Source organism: Rhodnius prolixus, unplaced genomic scaffold (assembly GCF_049639745.1).
Source record: "Rhodnius prolixus isolate KJV_2025 unplaced genomic scaffold, Rpr scaffold_2, whole genome shotgun sequence".
NCBI classification, from domain to species: Eukaryota; Metazoa; Arthropoda; class Insecta; order Hemiptera; family Reduviidae; genus Rhodnius; species Rhodnius prolixus.
In genome coordinates this window covers 26391988-26411073 of record NW_027411592.1, presented here as the reverse complement: position 1 = coordinate 26411073, position 19086 = coordinate 26391988, and the positions used below count along the sequence as shown (strand labels likewise).

At 34.2% G+C, this 19086-nt stretch overlaps 1 protein-coding gene across 3 annotated transcripts in view; it reads left to right on the top strand.

Annotated features, from left to right (window-relative positions):
- LOC141449336 (uncharacterized) overlaps positions 1-19086 on the top strand; it is a 408876-nt gene that overhangs the window by 284855 nt on the left and 104935 nt on the right. The gene's annotated exons all lie outside the window — the stretch shown is intronic.

Below are 19086 nucleotides of genomic sequence, written 5' to 3'. Positions count from 1 at the left end.
AGAAGCGAATTAGAGGAAAGATTTAGAGCAAGAGGGTTAGAATTGAGTCTTCTGTGGAATCTGTTGTTAGAATCGAAATTTCGTTGTCATGGCAAAAAAAAAAACCTTAGATCTGTGTGGATTATGATGTTAGTGAGTAAACAAGAATTTTGGATTGAAGAGTTTGTATTCTGTTAAGGTTGAAACGTTTCATGGTTCTGGCACATCCATCCACACATATGGGTGCAAGTAATCAAGTATAAAGCAGTCCTATATTAAGTAAATCGAGTTTGGAGCAGTAATCGTGCGGTCTCCAGGATATAAATTCAGAAGAAAAATGTTTTACGGAATAATACGAATCTACGCTAGAAATATTGGTTTATTAGAGAAAAAAATTAGGATGCTGTAGCAGAGAGTAAAGGACGTTTTATCCTGAAGCATTGTCTTCGAGTGCATTTCATTAACACAGAATAAAGTTAACTCGTAATTATAAAATTTCTTTTTATTTATTATTTATTTGGAGGTTTTTCTTTTCAGCTGGACTTGAGACTTGTCTGTGGAAAGACAAGGTGAATTGTATCTGTTCATGCTCGGGTCAGTTGCAGGCAATTATCCCAAACTGCCTTAGGAACCGGTAAACTAGGGAAGTGCCAAAATTGTATTTTTTGCGGTGTTTTCCTCACATGGACACTTTGTGTTTCGATTTGATTCAATTGTGAATATCGATAGTTATTACTCTCAATTAAAATAAAAAAAAGAGACACCAGTATCTTGTATTTTACCAGTATTGTATCTTGTACCTGTATTTTGATGTGAAAGGGCGAACTGATTGGAGTTGCATGTTTTGACTTGTGAAAACATGCCGTTCATCTTTCTAACAACCTAAAATAGGATGAAAATGTGTTGTCACTTTCAATGTGTCCCAGTGACAACTAAATCGATCAGCCGGAAATGGTATCCTTTTACATTGTAAAAAAGGGCGGATGCACTTAATCTAATCTCGTAAAATAGTTTTTTTTTTTTGTATATGTATAAATAACGTTTTCTAATTGAATTCTTAAAATGCCACAACTTCCATTTAAATTGTACAAATTGTGTTCATTTATTTTTGTAAAAAATAAAATAAATACAAATATTTGGAGTTGGTATTGGTTATAAAATTTAAGGTTTGCAGATGACCTGGTCTTAATAGGCAAAATTCGGAATGAAATACAGAAAATGCTAAACGAATTAAATAAAGAAGGAAATAAAGTAGGCCGTAAGATAAATATAGCTAAAACGAAATTAATGACCGTAAATACAAACGGAGAAGATATGATCTATTTAGGAAATAATACTGTAGAGGTATTCACAGAGTTCATCTATTTGGGTCATTTGCTTTCACTAGAAGATCAGAAGAAAGAAATATTGAGAAGAATCTAATTAGGTTGGGCATCCTTAAGAAAATACTATATTCTGATGAAAAACAAAAATATCCCAATTGAAATAAAAAGAAAAATACTCATGAATTGTGTTTTTCCGTCCATAATTTTCGGTTGTGAAACTTGGATATTAAAAAAAGAAATTGTAGAAAAATTAAGGGTCGCCGTAAGGAAAATGGAGAGGATAGCGCTGAATATTTCCTTGAAGGATAAAAAGAGGAACAGCTGGATAAGAGCACAATCAGGCATTTCAGATATTGGTGAAACGGTATGGAAACTGAAATCTAATTGGGCAGGCCACATTAGCAGAAGAGAAGATGGAAGCTGGTCCACAGAAATAATCAGCTAATATCCGAGAGTCAGACAAGAGTGGAAGAACTTAGTCATTGATAGAAATGACAACTCTTAGGGTAACCTCTTGAACAAAAAGAATAATTAAGTAATAAATATCTAATAATCAATTAATAATTATAATAGCTGAAAAGAAAGTATATATATTGTAGTATATATTTTATAAAATGAGTGTAATATCAATATGTTAAGTTTTATATTGTATTAAATTGTTTTTTGTTAATGTAATGTTAATATGTTCAGTTTACAAGAGTTATCCATTAACCTTCATTAAGAAGAGGCCTCAGTCTCGCCAACTGATTTGAGCTAATTAATTAAAGCTGTATTACTTGTTAAAAACTTTAAATTTTTGTATAGCTCAATAAATGACTTATTTATTTATTTATTGGTTATAAAGCGTTAATTTGTAAGCTGGAGTTCGAATCCCGCGGATTCTGTTTCGTCAGGGTTTATGTTACCTACCGTAACAGTCAGCTTCAGGAACAAGGCGATCTCGGGGCAAGGTGGAGTTAGAAAGAAAGTAAGAAGTGTTAGCGATTCAACGGAGTGTTTTGGTTTCTGTAGATATTGGAAGCTTTGCCTGAGCCCCAAAGTTCTATTCCGTAAGTGTAGGCAGTTTTGAATATAATGGTGTAGATAAATCGTTTATTGTTTAGCAAAAGTTTACATCGCTTGTCGAGAAGTCTAGAGAGAAGTTTGAATCGTCTGTTGAGTTCCTTCCATTTGAGTCTAGTATGTGGATTCCAAGTTAGGCCCTGGTCCATGAAGTGTCCTAGGTACTGAACACAATCTGTTGTGGGAAGAGGAGTGAGGTTTAGGTAAACGGGTGGAAGGATAGTTCGCCTTAGGGAGTATGCAAAGTAATTACATTTTTATTCATTTTTTTAAATTCTCCATAACCTTATTCAAGTCGCAAGGGATTGCATATGGAATTGAAGGGAGTGCTGGACAAGGAGTGGGTTCTCCGGTTATTTAAAAAATGCTGCACTTATTAAGACAAATGTTCGGTAATCTATTAGATTAAGGAATGAAATTTATCAAAATTAATTAAAAAATATTAAATGTAAACAATAAACATTTTTACAAATCATTGGCAACAGTTTCATTATTGAAATTTGGACTTAATTCATTTTATAGTTATTAACTAAAGTTATTTTAAAGGACTTCTATTGTAGCTAAAAAGGATAAGAAAGTTTAGTAGCAATATTTTTATAAGAAAGAACATCCCATAGCTGCCTTGAAAAGATGATATATTTGTAGAAACGATAGAAATTTGATAAATTCTGTAATAAACTTAATTTTTGTATTTGAACAAAAATCAAAATTTCGAAAAAAAGTAACTATACTTTTAACTTTAGACACAGAATTAATAACTCTTCTAATTTCGTGTAAAGTGCCGAAAAACATATTTTTACTCCAATTCTGATGGCTCTAAGTTAAAAAACTTCTTCCTCTTCGAATTTAAAAAAAAAAAAATTGTATTTACTTGATGTTCAACCTTTGTTTGAACCTGACTTTCACAAGTAACCCTAGTTAGCGCTGCTGCTTCTTTCGCTATCTCGTCTTCAGCATCATAGTTCTTTGATTCTTCTATAGCTAGAAATCCACGTAAATCTTATTTTAAGTCTAACGTTTAACGCGTTACATTTCTCTGTACTCTACTTTGCTCATTAAATATATTCCCGAAAGATGCATTTGCGCTCAGAGAAGCAGCTCTTTAATTTCCATGTTCTCATATGATTGTTGACTTTTGCGTGCAACGTCCTTTATAACCAACAGTTCAGCCGTATAAATGGTTGTGAAGCCCAGCAGGTTTTCGCTCAATGAAACTACATTATCTGTGACGCAAGCGAAAACATCTGTATTTTCTAGCTTAGAGCTGACTGTGTACATCATAAAGCTGCCTGAAAATGCTCTATTTTCTGTAGAATTTGCAATCTTATTTTCATCTCTAGATTACCAACTTCCTTTTTTATTAAAATTAATCTTGTTTTATTACTAAATATTCTGTTTCGTCAGGGTTTATGTTACCTTCCGTAACAGAAAAGTTACAAGTCTAATGATAAATTTTCATTACTCTCAGACATTCCTTGGCCGTTACTCAGGGTTGGGTTCTCGCTTGCTGTCAATTATTATGCACAACCTGTTCTTCTACGTCTTTAAGGATACCTCTCAGGATGTGGCTTTCATTTACTATTGTCTTTCAAAAATATTTTCTAGTTAAAATTTCTCTCTTGATGTCAAGTGGCATATAGTTCCATGCATTTACTAACGACGTCCTAAAAGCCCCTTTTACAATTTTGAAGCCTTGATTTACTGATATATTCAAACTTTTTAAGCGACTAATTTTTGCCAATTTGTAAACGTCACACCTTAATATGTCCTTTAACTGCAGCGCTACACATTGCTTTTAGTGTTCTATCAAGAATATATTGTATACGCCAGTTGCATTTCAGCTTGTTGTCAATTATCATTCCAAGAAATTTATGCTCAATGATATGTGATCTGCGAATTATACTTACATCTACAGATTGCATTCTCATGGAGTTACTCAAATCTGTGGAAGTGCAGGTTAAGGTCAACCGAATATTTCAGCTTGCGTGCTCTTTTATGGTCTTCAGTAGCTTTAGGGCATTTCGCAGTTCTCTTCTTACTTCATCACAAATCTTTCCACTAGCTAAATTGTCTTAAGATGTCTCACAAGTAGCAGGTGTTCAACGTTTGGATTAGACCGCAATTCCAAGTTGTGAGAAAAATCTATTTCATTTGTTTTGAGAAATATTAAAATTCATGTTAATTTCAACCACTTTCTGTAGAATGTTTGCAATTTTGAAAATGCAGTTCTATTTTTTTATACCAACCATTTATACTGTTACTTTTTATTAAAATACTAGAATTCTCATTTTGTAGACCCAAATAAATGTAGTAAAAGAAATAAAGGTATACTATATTATTACGCACGAAATTTTGGTAAAACTTCGTGGTGCAAAAGTAATAGAAACTTCAAGATTTGAAAAGAAAATATAATCCACCATTTTTACAAGTAAATAGGAAGATAAATAGATAGGAAATTTGTAAAAACCATTTGTTTCGGACTTAGTCGACCTCCATAATTTCGTTTCCTAGTCGACCTCCATAATTTCGTTTCCAGGAGCCTTAAGTACAAAAATTCAAGATCTGCGGGTACACAAAACTTACTTTTCTTTCTCACAAGGAATAAGAGAAAGTTAAAAAAGATGCTGTTAGTTGGCGATTTTTTCAACGAGGAGAAAATCGCGTGTGTTTTATTTAGAAATCGCTAATGATTTGTAAACGCAATTATTTGCTTTTCTACACCGCAAGCAGCCTCATTAGATAAGGTTAGTCTTGAAGGTTTGCTAATTGGTCTAAGCAGTTTGGAGTTTGGAAGAAGTCTTAAGAGTGAATTAATATATAAGCTCCTTAGAGAGCTGTTAAGTCTAGTTAAACAAAGGGGTTGCCTCATTCATCTCTACCGTGCTCGCATCCGTTGTTCAGTGAATTTATACAATGAGAGTCAATTTTCAAAATAATTTTCCCCAAAAAAACGTTAATTTTCATTTAAATCTTTTTCTTCTTCATGAGTGTCGTTATTTATTATTTCTGTTTTATTTGTACTATTCCAGGAAATATCCAACATATTGATATTTACGAAAAATTCCCTTATAAATGCCTTCATAATAGGGAGCATTAACAATACGGCGGAGGACTTTTGATTGAAAGAATTGGATGAGGGAGATATTGGAGGTCTCCCTATTATGTCTCTAACCTCACGCTTTACAAAGATCTAAATATCTCTTTTGTCACCAAATCTATCCATTCATGTTTCCTCAATTTCCACAGAAGCCGATCCTTCCATCCCAATTCATCAGCTCGAACACTTTCCTCTTTAACCTACCCTGATAATCCACCACGACGTCTGAAACGACCTTGACCTCGTGATCACCCATTCTAGACAATTCCTATTACTAATAAAATATCCGAGAGTGTCAGCACTGGCTGATTCCTCTCTTCCTGTGTCCATACGGTTGCGTCATGCATCGGCTATCATAGCCTGCTTTCGCGTCATGTATTGTAGTTTACTCTGTTCACACTTTGCCTGATGTCTGTGTTTTATATAAGTAGCAATAAAATAAATGCCTTCAATTACCAATATTTTGGTTGAAAACCGGCGCTATTGGTATTCATTAGACACTCCTAGTGTTAGGTTGTTTGTCACTTCTTTTATTAGTGCTGCATATCTTCGTTTGCTCTCTCTTTTTTTGCCGAGTATAATAATCGTGTTTGATTTCAGAAATTTTTTTTTGCAAATGCAATAAGTGGGAATGAGTGAGATGATGTGACATTTGAATTTGATAATTGTGATTGTTGATGAATTATGAAATAATAAACACTTAATAAGGTAACGGAACTAAAATTTATTCTAATACATTATCACAACTATCGATGAATGATTGAAGATGAAAGATGCTGATGGTTGAATTGGTGAACTACTGAAGTGCTGAATTGGGAATTGGTTACTAATGTGTTCCGTCTGCTTTCAAGTCTATTTCCTTTAAGTAAATGGTATCTCCTCTGCTTTTCATCAATCATAACTGTGTACTTTTCTCTCACAACCGTAACTATTTCTCACAGCAGAAAGAACTGTTCTACCACTACACACACTTGAACGTTAAAGAGAATTTCTGACTGATTATTAATTATTTTGATAATTTTACAGATTTTTATTTTCTTGTAGAAAACTTTTAAGAATATAAGGGCCCCATTCTGGAAGGGAACAGATAGGATAAGGACCAACAAGGAATTCAGAGATATTTATGCTGATTAGGACCTAGTTGGCCTTGTCAAACAAGGAAGGATTAGATGGTTAGGTGTCTTGGAACCAATATGGGAGGAAAGAATAGCCAAGAAACTATTTCTTGGACATCCAGGAGGGCCTAGAAGAAGAAGAAGGCCCCGGGTGAGATTGATCGACAGTTTTGAGCATGATTTAAGAGATTTGGGCGTGAGAAGATGGAGAAGAGCGGCCCAAGAGACAGACGAATGGCGCAAGATGATTGAAGCGGCCAAGGTCCTTCATAGACTGTAGTGCCAAACAAGAAGAAAATTTCCAAGTTGACTGCTTCTGTAATCGGCCTCTATGGATATGGATAACTCTAATATCCCATTTTGAGGGCTGAACAACAAATTGAAATATAGGGTTAACTGTTAAGAGTTACTAGGGTTAAGTATCATTAAGGCTTTCAGTTGCAATCATATTGGTGGTAAAGACCTTATCATTCCATGAATATGCACTTTAAATACATTCTTTAGAAACTCCTTGAATGGTGAGTACCGGACTTAATGATCGTGGATTCGGATGTCTTAAAGAAAATAGCTACAAAAGTTATTTTACAATTCTTATTCTGTAAGTACTGGGTTAATTTTTATGTTTATTTTTGGAGAGGTCAGGGAATTGCACCCTAAAAAAGGTGTTATTTAAAAAGTAGCTTCCACCGACTAGTGCTATTTAAGGACTTTAGAAAGATGGCTATACGAGGGTCGTTTGAAAAGTCCGTGCAAAAATAAAAACTACTTAATTTTTTGGGGTAAACCTTTTTTATTTTTCAACATAGTCTCCTTTTAGGCTTATACACTTCGTCCAACGCTGCTCTAGTTTGTTGATCCCTTCCGAATAATAGGATTTGTACAAGTCTGAAAAATAGCCATTCGTTTCTGCAATCACCTCCTCGTTTGAATAAAATCTTTTTCCCGCCAGCCATTTCTTCATATTGGGGAACAAATAGTAGTCCGAGGGAGCCAAGTCTGGAGAATAGGGGGGATGTGAAACGAGTTGGAACCCTATTTCCATTAATTTTGCGACCACAACTGCTGAGGAGTGAGCTGGTGCGTTGTCGTGATGGAAAAGGACTTTTTTGTGGGCCAATCGTGGGCGTTTTTCTTGCTGCTCGGTTTTCAAACGGTCCAATAACGATGAATAATATGCACCTGTAATAGTTTTACCCTTTTCCAGATAGTCGATGAGGATTATTCCTTGCGAATCCCAAAAGACAGTCGCCATAATCTTTCCGGCCGAAGGAACGGTCTTCGCCTTTTTTGGCGCAGATTCCCCCTTGGTAACCCATTGTTTAGATTGTTCTTTGGTCTCAGGAGTGTAGTGATGTATCCATGTTTCATCCACAGTTACGAAACGACGCTTAAAGTCCTGCGGATTCTTTTGGAACAGCTGCAAACCGTCCTTGCAACACTTCACACGATTTCGTTTTTGGTCAAGCGTGAGCAATCGCGGCACCCATCTTGCGGATAGCTTTGTCATGTCCAAATGTTGATGCAAAATATTATGTACCCGTTCATTCGAGATGCCCACAGCATTATCAATCTCACGCACTCACTCTTCTGTCATCCATCACCATATCATGGATTTTATCAATGATTTCTGGAGTAGTAACCTCAACAGGGCGTCCAGAACGTTCAGCGTCACTTGTGCCCATATGGCCACTCCGAAAATTTTGAAACCACTTATAAACTGTTCTAATCGAAGGTGCAGAGTCACCATAATGTTTATCAAGCTTCTCTTCAGTCTCCTGAGGCGTTTTGCCTTTCATAAAGTAGAGTTTAATCAACACACGAAATTCTTTTTCGCCCATTTTTTGAAAATCACTCGACTTCCTCGATTCAAACGAATGCCAAACACAAAGAAATAGACCGATCTGGCTGAAACTTGGTGTGTGTTCTTCCAAGAGATGCTACTAACTAAACATAACCTCGATACGCGCCAGTAGTGCTATCTCTCTGACTTTGCACGGACTTTTCAAACGACCTTCGTAATAACAACATTGAAGACAATCTGTTGATGAAAGTGCGACTGTACAGAATAAGTTTTAAATCTCAAAATTAAACCATAAATAATCTACAATGTGTTGAAGACGAGAATCTTTGTTTTTAATCATTTATTGTATGCGATTGCTTTTTTTTTGCAAATCCTGGTAGAGCAGAGGTTGTACTTATTATTAAGCTGTTACAGAGAAAAAGTTTTCAACACGGAAAGTGTCTGTTAGTATTAAGGGGTCGTTGAACCCCTTATATACCCTTCAATTCTTACACCCACTCACTAGCTAAACTGCTTAATTTCTAGTTGAGGAAGGAGTTGGGTTAAAAATTGGATTTTAAAAATATTTTCTTACTAAGATTGAGCTAAATCTTCCTTTACTAAGTAGGGTAAAGTGCCCAAATTTCGTCCCTGCGCCTAATTTCGTTCCCCTATTTAAAACAATCGCCAAGTATTGCACACTAATGGCAATTTTAAGAAAGCTACATAGAGGTAGCAGTAATCGTTTGGAAACGTCAATTCCGGGGTACGGTTAATGACCAGACTAGTTTTGAGGTGTTATATTTTTAGTCACAATAAGTTGTTATATTTGGTAGTGTTTCAAAACGTATTCTAGTATTTTAAAGGTTCATTAAAATATTGATGTTGCTTAGGGCATGTCACGTATTGTCTTTATTTTGAAATTCTTCAACGAAACGCCAGTTCATTCATGTGTTGTTTCTATAGTGGTAGCCATCTTTAAAAATGTCATTGTTCCTAATTCCGTCCCCTTAAGTGGTCCCGGGGACGAAATTTAGAACATTATTTTGATTTCATATTTGAAAAAGTTATAGAAAACAGTAGATTATTTGCTTTCGATTTAGATGGCAAACTTAAGCAATGGAATCCTGAGGCAATGGTAGAAGCAGTGAAGGCGGTGAGAAAAAAATAAATGGGATACAAAACGGCAGGAAAGACATACAAAAGCGGGTTGAAACTGAGTACGGCTATTTCTCAAACAAAAGACATGCCAGTTTTGTTCAGAGTTTTGACTTTTCATCTTATTTGAGATTTGTGTATCAATATACGAGTAGTATAGTGTTATAAAAAAACACAATATTCTTTATTACCCAATATTTTTTAATTTAATTTAATTTTTCTGCAACCATGTAGGGAAGTTCTCATTACTCAATTAAAATCAGCTGTGTAATGCCCAACTTCCCACACTAGTGGGTAAAAATTCCCATTAGTGTCACTTTCCTCACTAGTGAGTGGAAAAACTTTATTGTGCTTCCTTGATATAAGAAGTTTTGTTATTAACATAAATATTTTCTGTAAAACTTTAATAAGCTTATTTAACGTAACTAAATAATTAAAAAACGAATATTAAAAAATAAAATAAAAATTGAAAGGAATATAGAAATAAAAATAATACTTTAATAAATAATTAGATATTTTTAATTATAACAGTTAAAAAGGTTATAGTGTTACCTTATAGAAATTTAAAATGGATTCTAGTGATTCCTGTTTAGAAAACACTCCTCCATCACTAAAAGAAACAGCAGAAAATGTAATAAGTAATGTAAATACGTAAGTAATGCCAATAATTGTAATATAACAATAAATGTTTATAATAAATAAATTACTTTTTGTAGACTGTAAAAATGAAATTTTTAATTTTTTTAGTTAATAAATCTAATGGTTGCAGAAAAAATATAATATTTAACTCGAGAGTCAAGTATTTTCCTCGCTTCGCTCGCTCGTGCGTGCAAACCCTGCCTCGCGTGAGGAAAAGAACTACTTTCCACACTTGTTAAATAAATAACTATTTTTTTTGCTTGTAGCCGAGGGCACGAAATTAATAACACTTTTTTTAAACAACTAAAAGTGTACTTTTTTTAATTATATTTTTTGCGTTTCTTGTATGAATTTTTTGTAACAATATTATTGCAAAAATCAATAACTGAATCTTCAAGGTAACAACAGAAATTTTGTCGAAGTTATTATTAGTTTTTATTTTACAATAAAATTCAATATACTTAAGGGGGACGAAATTTGGGCACTTTTCCCTACCTTATAATATACGCGTACTTCTATGAGTTGGGAGAGTGACATGAAGAGCACTTTAGAAGTAAGCCAAACTGTGGTCTCCCTAGAGCTTTCTCACAACTAACTTCCTCCGAAAAATGTTAGACATTATAGTGAAACACGAAGGTTTGGGAAACGTTCAAAACCCTTCCACAGCAGCTACAATTCGTGCTACGGTCTGACTTCCTTTAATAGGAGGAACTCTGGTAAAATGTTTCATTCTTCGAATCAAGAGAGGAACCGGAAACAATTTTGGTGAGGAGGAGCATTGTATTGGCTCAATGTATTTGGGAGTAGAATTTGATTTGATCTCCTCGTGGCGATCCCCAAAAAAACTATGCTTAGTTAGCAAACAGAACGGTATGAGCAATCCTCTCATAGCCAGAATTAAGCTAATCTCACCATCTTTCCACTTTGCTGAGAGTCTGGCGACGAAGGATGGTTTCGAAAACAGATCCTCCGAGGTACTGGGCGCTCCTTCAAGCTTAAACGTAGCCTTTCCTAGTTAACGCGGTTTTGGCTGTTTATATAGATTTCCTTGCTGCCAAATATTCACTCTAACATTCCTAGATTTAAGTTATTCCATTACTCTTCTTAATCTACTGGTTGCCTTGTCTCAAGGAATTCAGATTGTTATATTTTAATAAGAGCACTCTCGCCTTAGAGAAGTTGGTACAATATTTAAACGGGTACAGAGGATGGTCACCTTTCATTAGATACTGCAGGAATGAATGGAAATATAGATATTGCCTAGTTTCAGAATTTAAATATTGATGTTTTTGATTTGTGCTTGATATGTTGCTTAGTACTTTTTTTAGTTTCACAAGTACGAGTAAATTCGATTTATTTATTTATTTTTTCACACAAACTCCGCTGATAGTCCAGTGACCAAGCGTAGGTCTTTGTTTATATATTTTTTACTTTTTACTTTTTACATATGTGTTAATAAAGACATCAATCTATCTTATTATTAATCTACTGCGTCAAAAAATAAAAAATATAAAGGTTTCTCTTTAGAATATTGAAATTCGGTGGCTTCTTCAGGAAACATTCTCCATTTTTTAGCTCCTAGGCAGTGCCAGGAGGAAATTTTACATCCTCAAATAGAAATCCACTTCCCTAATACACTTTCGAGTCCCTGTTTTTAGAAGACATTCTTCAACTTTATTATTTCACGCTTAGTCCAACTTTTTTTTTTCAAATATGTACAAAACTAAAACAGCGGCTTCAAACATAATAGATGCTCTTACCAGCATAGTCTATTTGATGAGTTAGCTCTATGATAGATATCACATCTTGGCTCGGCCAGATTCAATGGTTTAAGAACATGTCTTTTCTTATCTTAACTTCAGTCTCTCTAATTAATCTTATTTCTCACAACTGATTAATGCTTTTAAGAAATAACTAACGATTTTGAGCGATTTTCTCCTCTCTGTCTATCGCTCTCTATCGATCACTCATCCTCTGGCTTTATCTTTGCCAGGTGCAAAGCAAGTAATTTAAAGTTGCCTTCTGATTCTTTCATTATTCCATTCTGGTGTTCTGTAATACTGTTCATCTTCTCCATCTCTTACATTCTGGTGGTTCTCTGTTCTTAACAAAAGTTTTCTTCTAGGCGAGTAGTACTGGAAGGTACTGGGTTAAATTTCCGGTCTTAGGCCTTGGATTTTAGAGAACTTTATAGTAAAATATGTTTGCTAGTCAGCGTGTCCACGACACCTGATCGGTAGTTGGAGGGTAAAGCACACTTGAAAAAATAAGCAATTACTTTAATTTTAATTTTTACTTTTTGGAGAAAGATTCAGTAGCCGTTAGATAAATTTATAAAAAGTGGATTTTCATTTGACTCTGCCAGCTAGCACACCCTGGTGACCGAGTGCATTCAACATTCCTGAAACAATTTTACAATGAAAGCAATCTTAGATCCACAATTACGTAAATCTGTAACAATCAAAATATATTTTCAGAAGAATAAAATAAATAATTGTATGAGGACTAAATTGCATTGAATAATATATATTCCATAACATTTTCTTCTTATTTCCATATATTTCATATTCAATAAGGAAGCATCACATAACATTTACGGTAAAATATGAGCTCTCTAACAAAAACTGCTTTATGTCTGGTTTGTATCAGTAAAATAACAAAATACTAGAATTTATCTTTATGTAGAAGTTGTGCTGTAATGTAGTAGTCTCTATTGTACTCAATCTATTTCCAACATTGGCAAATCTGAAAGTAAAATCGGAGAGTATAAGAAAACGCATTCTCTCAGTTTTCTTGTAACTTTTATTTCTATTTTTATCTTTTAGAAAAGCGAATTTGTTTTTAAGAAATATTTAGCAAAATTATTTTTTATTTTCTTTCTAAGTTCTTCAAATTCTATTTGTGTAGAATTTATATATTGCATTTAGAGAAAATTCTGCAATAAAGTTTACAACGTTTATGCTTTAAGTTTGAAATTGCATTTAAGTTTTAGAATTCTGTTTAAAATAAAATTAGTTTTAAATAAAAAAGCAATATCAACTTCATTCTTTCAAAAATTTGGGTGCTTTTTGAGTTTCCTTAAAAAAAATTTTTGTTAGTATTTTTTAGAATTAGGTTTTGTGGAATTCGTCTTAATAGATTGGTCTTTTTACTAAGACCAAACGTTTGGATGTGTGTCTTCTACAGTCTTTCGGTTGAGAGGTGTTTAGGTCTCATTTGCATCCGTCATGCAGGATCCAGGCTAAATTTTATTGACAATTTTTATTAAAATTTTCTGGACTTTTATTTATTTTAATGAAATACTTTTTTTTCCGAAAATTGGGCTCTTAACCCTTTTGAGCCGTCACCTTTCGTAAAGTGCTATAATCCGTCACCTCGGTTCATATTGACCCAGCATTAAAAACTATTAAATAAAAAGGAAAAACTAATTAATACCATGTTATAGAGAATAGAAATAGAAGACAAAACATTTATTTATACTTTAATGAAACAGAAATACAAATTAAAAAAAAAATCAATAACATAAAGATGTAATTTCTCAATGAGGTGCTGCTTAGCATGTAATGAAAAACAGAGAAAATATTTACAGTTTACAATTAAAATTAAAACAGTTAATTAATTACAATTATTTCTACAGTTAGTGCAAATAGTTACTGAGTGTATCTTGCATATGTAATTTTTACAGTTACTGCAAAAAGTAGGATATTCATTGTCTCTTGTACTAGGGCATATGTGGCATCTTCTTCGTTTTTTAGGGTTAGGAATGTCTTCTTCATTTGTTGCAATCGGAAGAATTGTTGCGCCTTCTGCTTGCATACATATTGATCCTCACCTTCAGATTCCGTGGGATCACGGTGCTCAGCGACCTTCTGATGATGACGTTTCGCAATAATTGATGCCCCAAAACTTTTGAGGAAGGTGCGTCGGTCCATTTTGAAATTTATATTTTTACGTTGAGCATTATTTTTTTATGTGATATACGCATTAATGCCTGACACATTAAGTAAGTGGTAAAAAATGGCCATGGGCCATCTATTTGTTTTTCTTCCTACAGAATAATATGCACAAAGATGGTCATTAGTATCTACCCCTCCTTTGGTAGCATTGTAAAAAGTTATAATTTCGGGTTTATTTTTGTTCCCTGTTCCGCTGTCAATGGATTTATCGCTATGCATTGTAGATAACAAAATTACTGCTCTTGATTTTTTGGGTACATAAGACACCAAAGAAATTTTCTTTGTGACCCAAAAAGGTAGCTATTCGCTTCTCTTGACTTGTGTGGCAGAAAGGTAGTGGGGATTTCTGGCTTATTTTTTCAAAGAGTCCCAACAAAGGTTAAGAAATGAACTAAGACTAAGAAATGAACGGCACAAACTGTCACCTCGGGTCAAAACACTAAGCAATGAACCACACAAACTGTCACCTCGGGTCAAAATGGCTGGTTCGCGCCCGTACAGCAGGCAGCGGGAAAAAAATCCTATGCCATCTCAATCAAAATACGTCAAAAAGAGATAAATAAAAATTTCGCGAGCCCAGCCCTTATAGATATTAATATAGAAGACTTGAAAGTATGAGCTGGGTCAATATGACCCGACGTGACGGCTGAAGGGTTAAGCGAAAGCGTTAGAAGATACAAGTAGTTCTTGTGATAAGTTTCTACGATATGATGATTGGTGAAAAAAAAAAAAAAAATTAACAAATCGAAACATGAACCTTTCAGCTAATTGTGGATTGATTATTATGAGGACTGATTGTGTGATTAATATGCTCATTTGAGCTAGGAAGCAATTGCAACTTCCGCTCTCTCACATCCTTCCTTATCTCATCGATCTAAACAACGAGGAGAGAATGATATGTGCGAGCCACCCTTTAACTACAATGATTCGGCTTCCATGTGATAACTCTCCTTGGTAAAAACTCCTTGTATTGTTCTTATTATGATTTAGAAGCTACATAAAGAGAATTCTTGCGCTCTTAAAACAAATTGATACTTATTCTAAGCTGGTATACCATGAGGAGGCTATTTTATTAAAGGCTTACTTTTTCTCTTTGAATTCGCTACCGTTTGCCTTTCACGAATAGAAAGCGGCACCTCAGTCTTTTCTACTTTGATGTTAGCTTTTCATTTATTTAACTCGTGAAGCAACAATTCTGCAGCGGTCAGCTTCTCTCAAATAGAGGAAATGAAACTAAAATTCTGGTATAATCTCAACAAGACCTACTCCTACCGCAGTTTAAACTTCTTGAAACTAACGGAAAAGATAGGCATTTCAATGCTATAAATTTTACTAAAATAAAAGGCCTTTGTTGAACGAACAGCTCCTCTAAAACTCTACTAAAATTAATATTAACAGGAAATTTCAAACCTAATTTGGTAAGCTAACACACGTTTTGACGTGTTTTGAAGTTAAAATTCCAAATTTTGGTTATATATTTCATTCTAATTAGAACTAAGTAGTAATTGAGGACAGCACAGAAAAATCGGATTAGAGAAGGAAAGCTTCATAATCTCCTCCACCACAACTACCCTCGAACTCAACTTTCTGAAAAATTGTTACAATTAAAAGTTATAGCACTTAAGGTGTTCAATTAGTACAGCTTGTCGAAAAAGGTGCCACGTTAGCCGAGCGGTTAGCTAAGATGTGTTAGGGCCGGGGGTCGGCAACCGGTTTTAAGTAGAGAGCCATTTTTCCTTAAATAATTTTAATAAATCTTACCAAGAGCCGCAAGGATGATAGTGGGAACAATTCTGTAGATCATTTGTATTCACAAATTATTATTTTATGATATTCAATAACATTTAAATGTTTTATATATTTATTTTCACATATTGCAATGTAATAAACAAATAAATAATAACTAAACGAATGAAAAGGCGGTAGTCTTACAGTATAAATCAAGTAACTTTATTTTGATATTGTATAATTCTATTCAATTTCGAACTTATCGCATTTAAAATTATTTTTGAAAAAATACCTTTTAATAAATGGAATTTTCATTCGTTTCAATAAAATTAAAATATACGATATATTTTGGGCAGGCTGAAGAGCCACACATTTTGGATAAAAGAGCCGCATGCGGCTCGCGAGCCGCGGGTTGCCGACCCCTGGTTTAGGGTATTGGGTTCGATTCCCAGTCTAGGCCTTGGATTTTATTTAATGGTTAATGTGAGAAATTTATGGTAACCTGTTTGCTTATCATCTCCGTAGGACGATGCCTAATTTTAATAGACGTAAAGCCCGTCTGGGAAATTGGGTATTTATTTATTTAATTTTACCATGTATAAAGAACCTTGGAGCCATTTTCTTGAAAACTTCCAAAAATTGATTCTGAAATAAACATCTGGTCGGCTAATATTGTACAAAAGCTTATTACCATGTTCCATAGTGGCGCTTAAATAAAATCTCAACTTTGACCCCTCTGCGATGTTCAGTTTTTTACAATAGTTATGACATGTAGACACTTCCAGACGGATAAACCACTTTTTTGTTCTCATCCTGCCTCAAATCATAAGTTACAAGTTAAAAACCTGCAAGACAAAGGGTAAGAAAGTAAAACTATATTGTATATTAATTTATTGACGTGAATACGTCTTTAAATTTGATTCATATTGTGGCAATCCAAAAAACCTAATGATAACAAAATCGGGGGATACAGTTTGGCATTATAGTTTCGAATCTATCGTCTACATCCAAAATTAAATTAGACCACTGGATAGCCAAAGGATCAAAGAATTCATTACGATTAGCGAGGACTGTGACACATCGCGCGCGGTGGAGGAGGAAGCGCCGCCATTTTGAGATCATTTTGCTGCGTATCGAGATTTGCAATTAGCATAACTTTTGACTCGGAGAAGCCACGATGTTCGTTTAAGTTTGAATCGTTAGCTGTCGTCACAATCTATTGATTGTATATATAACATTAGTGTAAAATAGTGACAGTGAATATAATAAGGTGTTAGAATAAAAAAAATATTATCAAAAATATATAATGTCGGCCTATACGCGTCGAAAAGCCAAAACCAAATACAGAGATCATATACGGTTGGAAAGGGCTACTCAAGAACAAACGAATGGTAATAATAAAACACCGTATAACCGAGTCAAGCTGTGCCGGGAACGTAAAAGAATGCGGCCGAGCGGATCAACGATGTCAGTCAGTACATTTGCAGCTGGAGTGGTTGAAATTATGCAAGTGGATGATTAAATCGCTTCTACATCGACACATTTTCTTATCACAGATCTATAATTAATAAAGTTATATTGTAACACAGTAATTATTTGTTTCCTTGATTTCATCCTAAATACATACATAAAAATATTTTATATAAAAAATATAACCCGTTACCTAAACGTATTCACGTACAACACACGGCCGTGTCCATGACGCAGCCACAAAATAGGACATAAAATAATTTGTAACGTTAAATATTGAAGAGGTATCAAAACTCGAAATTAAGACAAAATTTAATACAGCTTACATAATCTTCTTAAAAAGATTGTACACATAAATTTCCAGCAGATATTACTACACCTAGCAAGATCTCAAGAGAACGAGCTTACTGTTGGCTCTGGTCCAGATATAATTAATTTTGTGTAAATCTAAACTCAGCCTAGTTTTTATTTTTTCTGAATATATTATGTGCTGGATAATTATCATTAAGGAACGGATTTTTATGTATTTAAAAATGCCAAATATTTAATTAAAATATGCATTTTTTTTCGTCAAATATGTGGAAAATATGTGATTTTCTTAAAATATTTTCTGGAATATTTAAGTAAAATGGACATTTTTTTTAATGAAAATGGATTTTTTGGGGGGGGCAAGTTATAATTATTTATACAAGAAAAGAACATTTTTACAATTTATAATAATTTATTAGGAACAAAATAATTTGTTTTTACAAGTTATAATGATTTATATAACAAAGAACATTTTTACTATTTATAAAACGATGTGTTAAATTTTCAAGCTGCTTCCAGCCAAGTACCCCATCTTGTCAATATTGGTTCTGGTGGAAGGCACAAGTCTGGATAGAGATCTTTTAGCATTTTAATGCGACTTGGTGCTTTTAAGAACACTTTTTTAACCGAGGAGATTAAGGAATCTACGTCACTGAACAAAGATCGGACAGTTTCTGCTACTCGATGCAAGGCATGAGCAATACACGTCACATGAATTATCTTAGGATAAAATACCTGAATAGATTGCCGAGCCATGACCATGTTGGGGGCAGCATCAGAGAGAAACAAAAGAACTTTTTCGTTCAAAACTCCACTGGGCCATAGGATATGCATTGAGGCATCGAAGAATCGTGAAATGGTGGAATGATTGCATTTTTCGAGAACTTCACAGTTCAAAAGGAATGGCTTTGAATCCACATCAGCATCACTGTCAAGTTTTCCAATAACTGCATTGGCAAAATACCTGCCCTGAACTTCAGTGGTTTCATCAATTGACACCCAAATCGGTCCATCTTTGTTATGTTCTCGAATTTTGGTTAGTGTATCTTTATAGATATCTTCCAGGTAGTTTTTCCGCAGAGTGCTCTCGTCAGGCATTTTTTTCCCAATATAGGTCTCTAAGAATCCTTTGAAATGAGGATTTTTAAGTTTGTGGAAAGGGATATCTGCTCTAACCAAAGCCCGACACAGATCTGTATTCAGAGTAGACTTACTTGATGATGGAGATGTAAGGAAGGCTTGATAGGACGTCCTCTCTTTCTTTTTGTTTTTATTCTCTATGTGCGATCCGGTGGCAATAAGTTGGGTGACTTGGGAACGTTGAGAGCAAGAAACGCGCTTGTCACAAGCTGTGCAGTACAAAATGTCTCCATCACTTCGAAAAAGTTCTGCTGGAAACTCGCGAAGATATTTAGCAACCAGTTGTTTGTTTGAGGCCGATGTTCGTGGCATTTCACCCAAAAAAGAA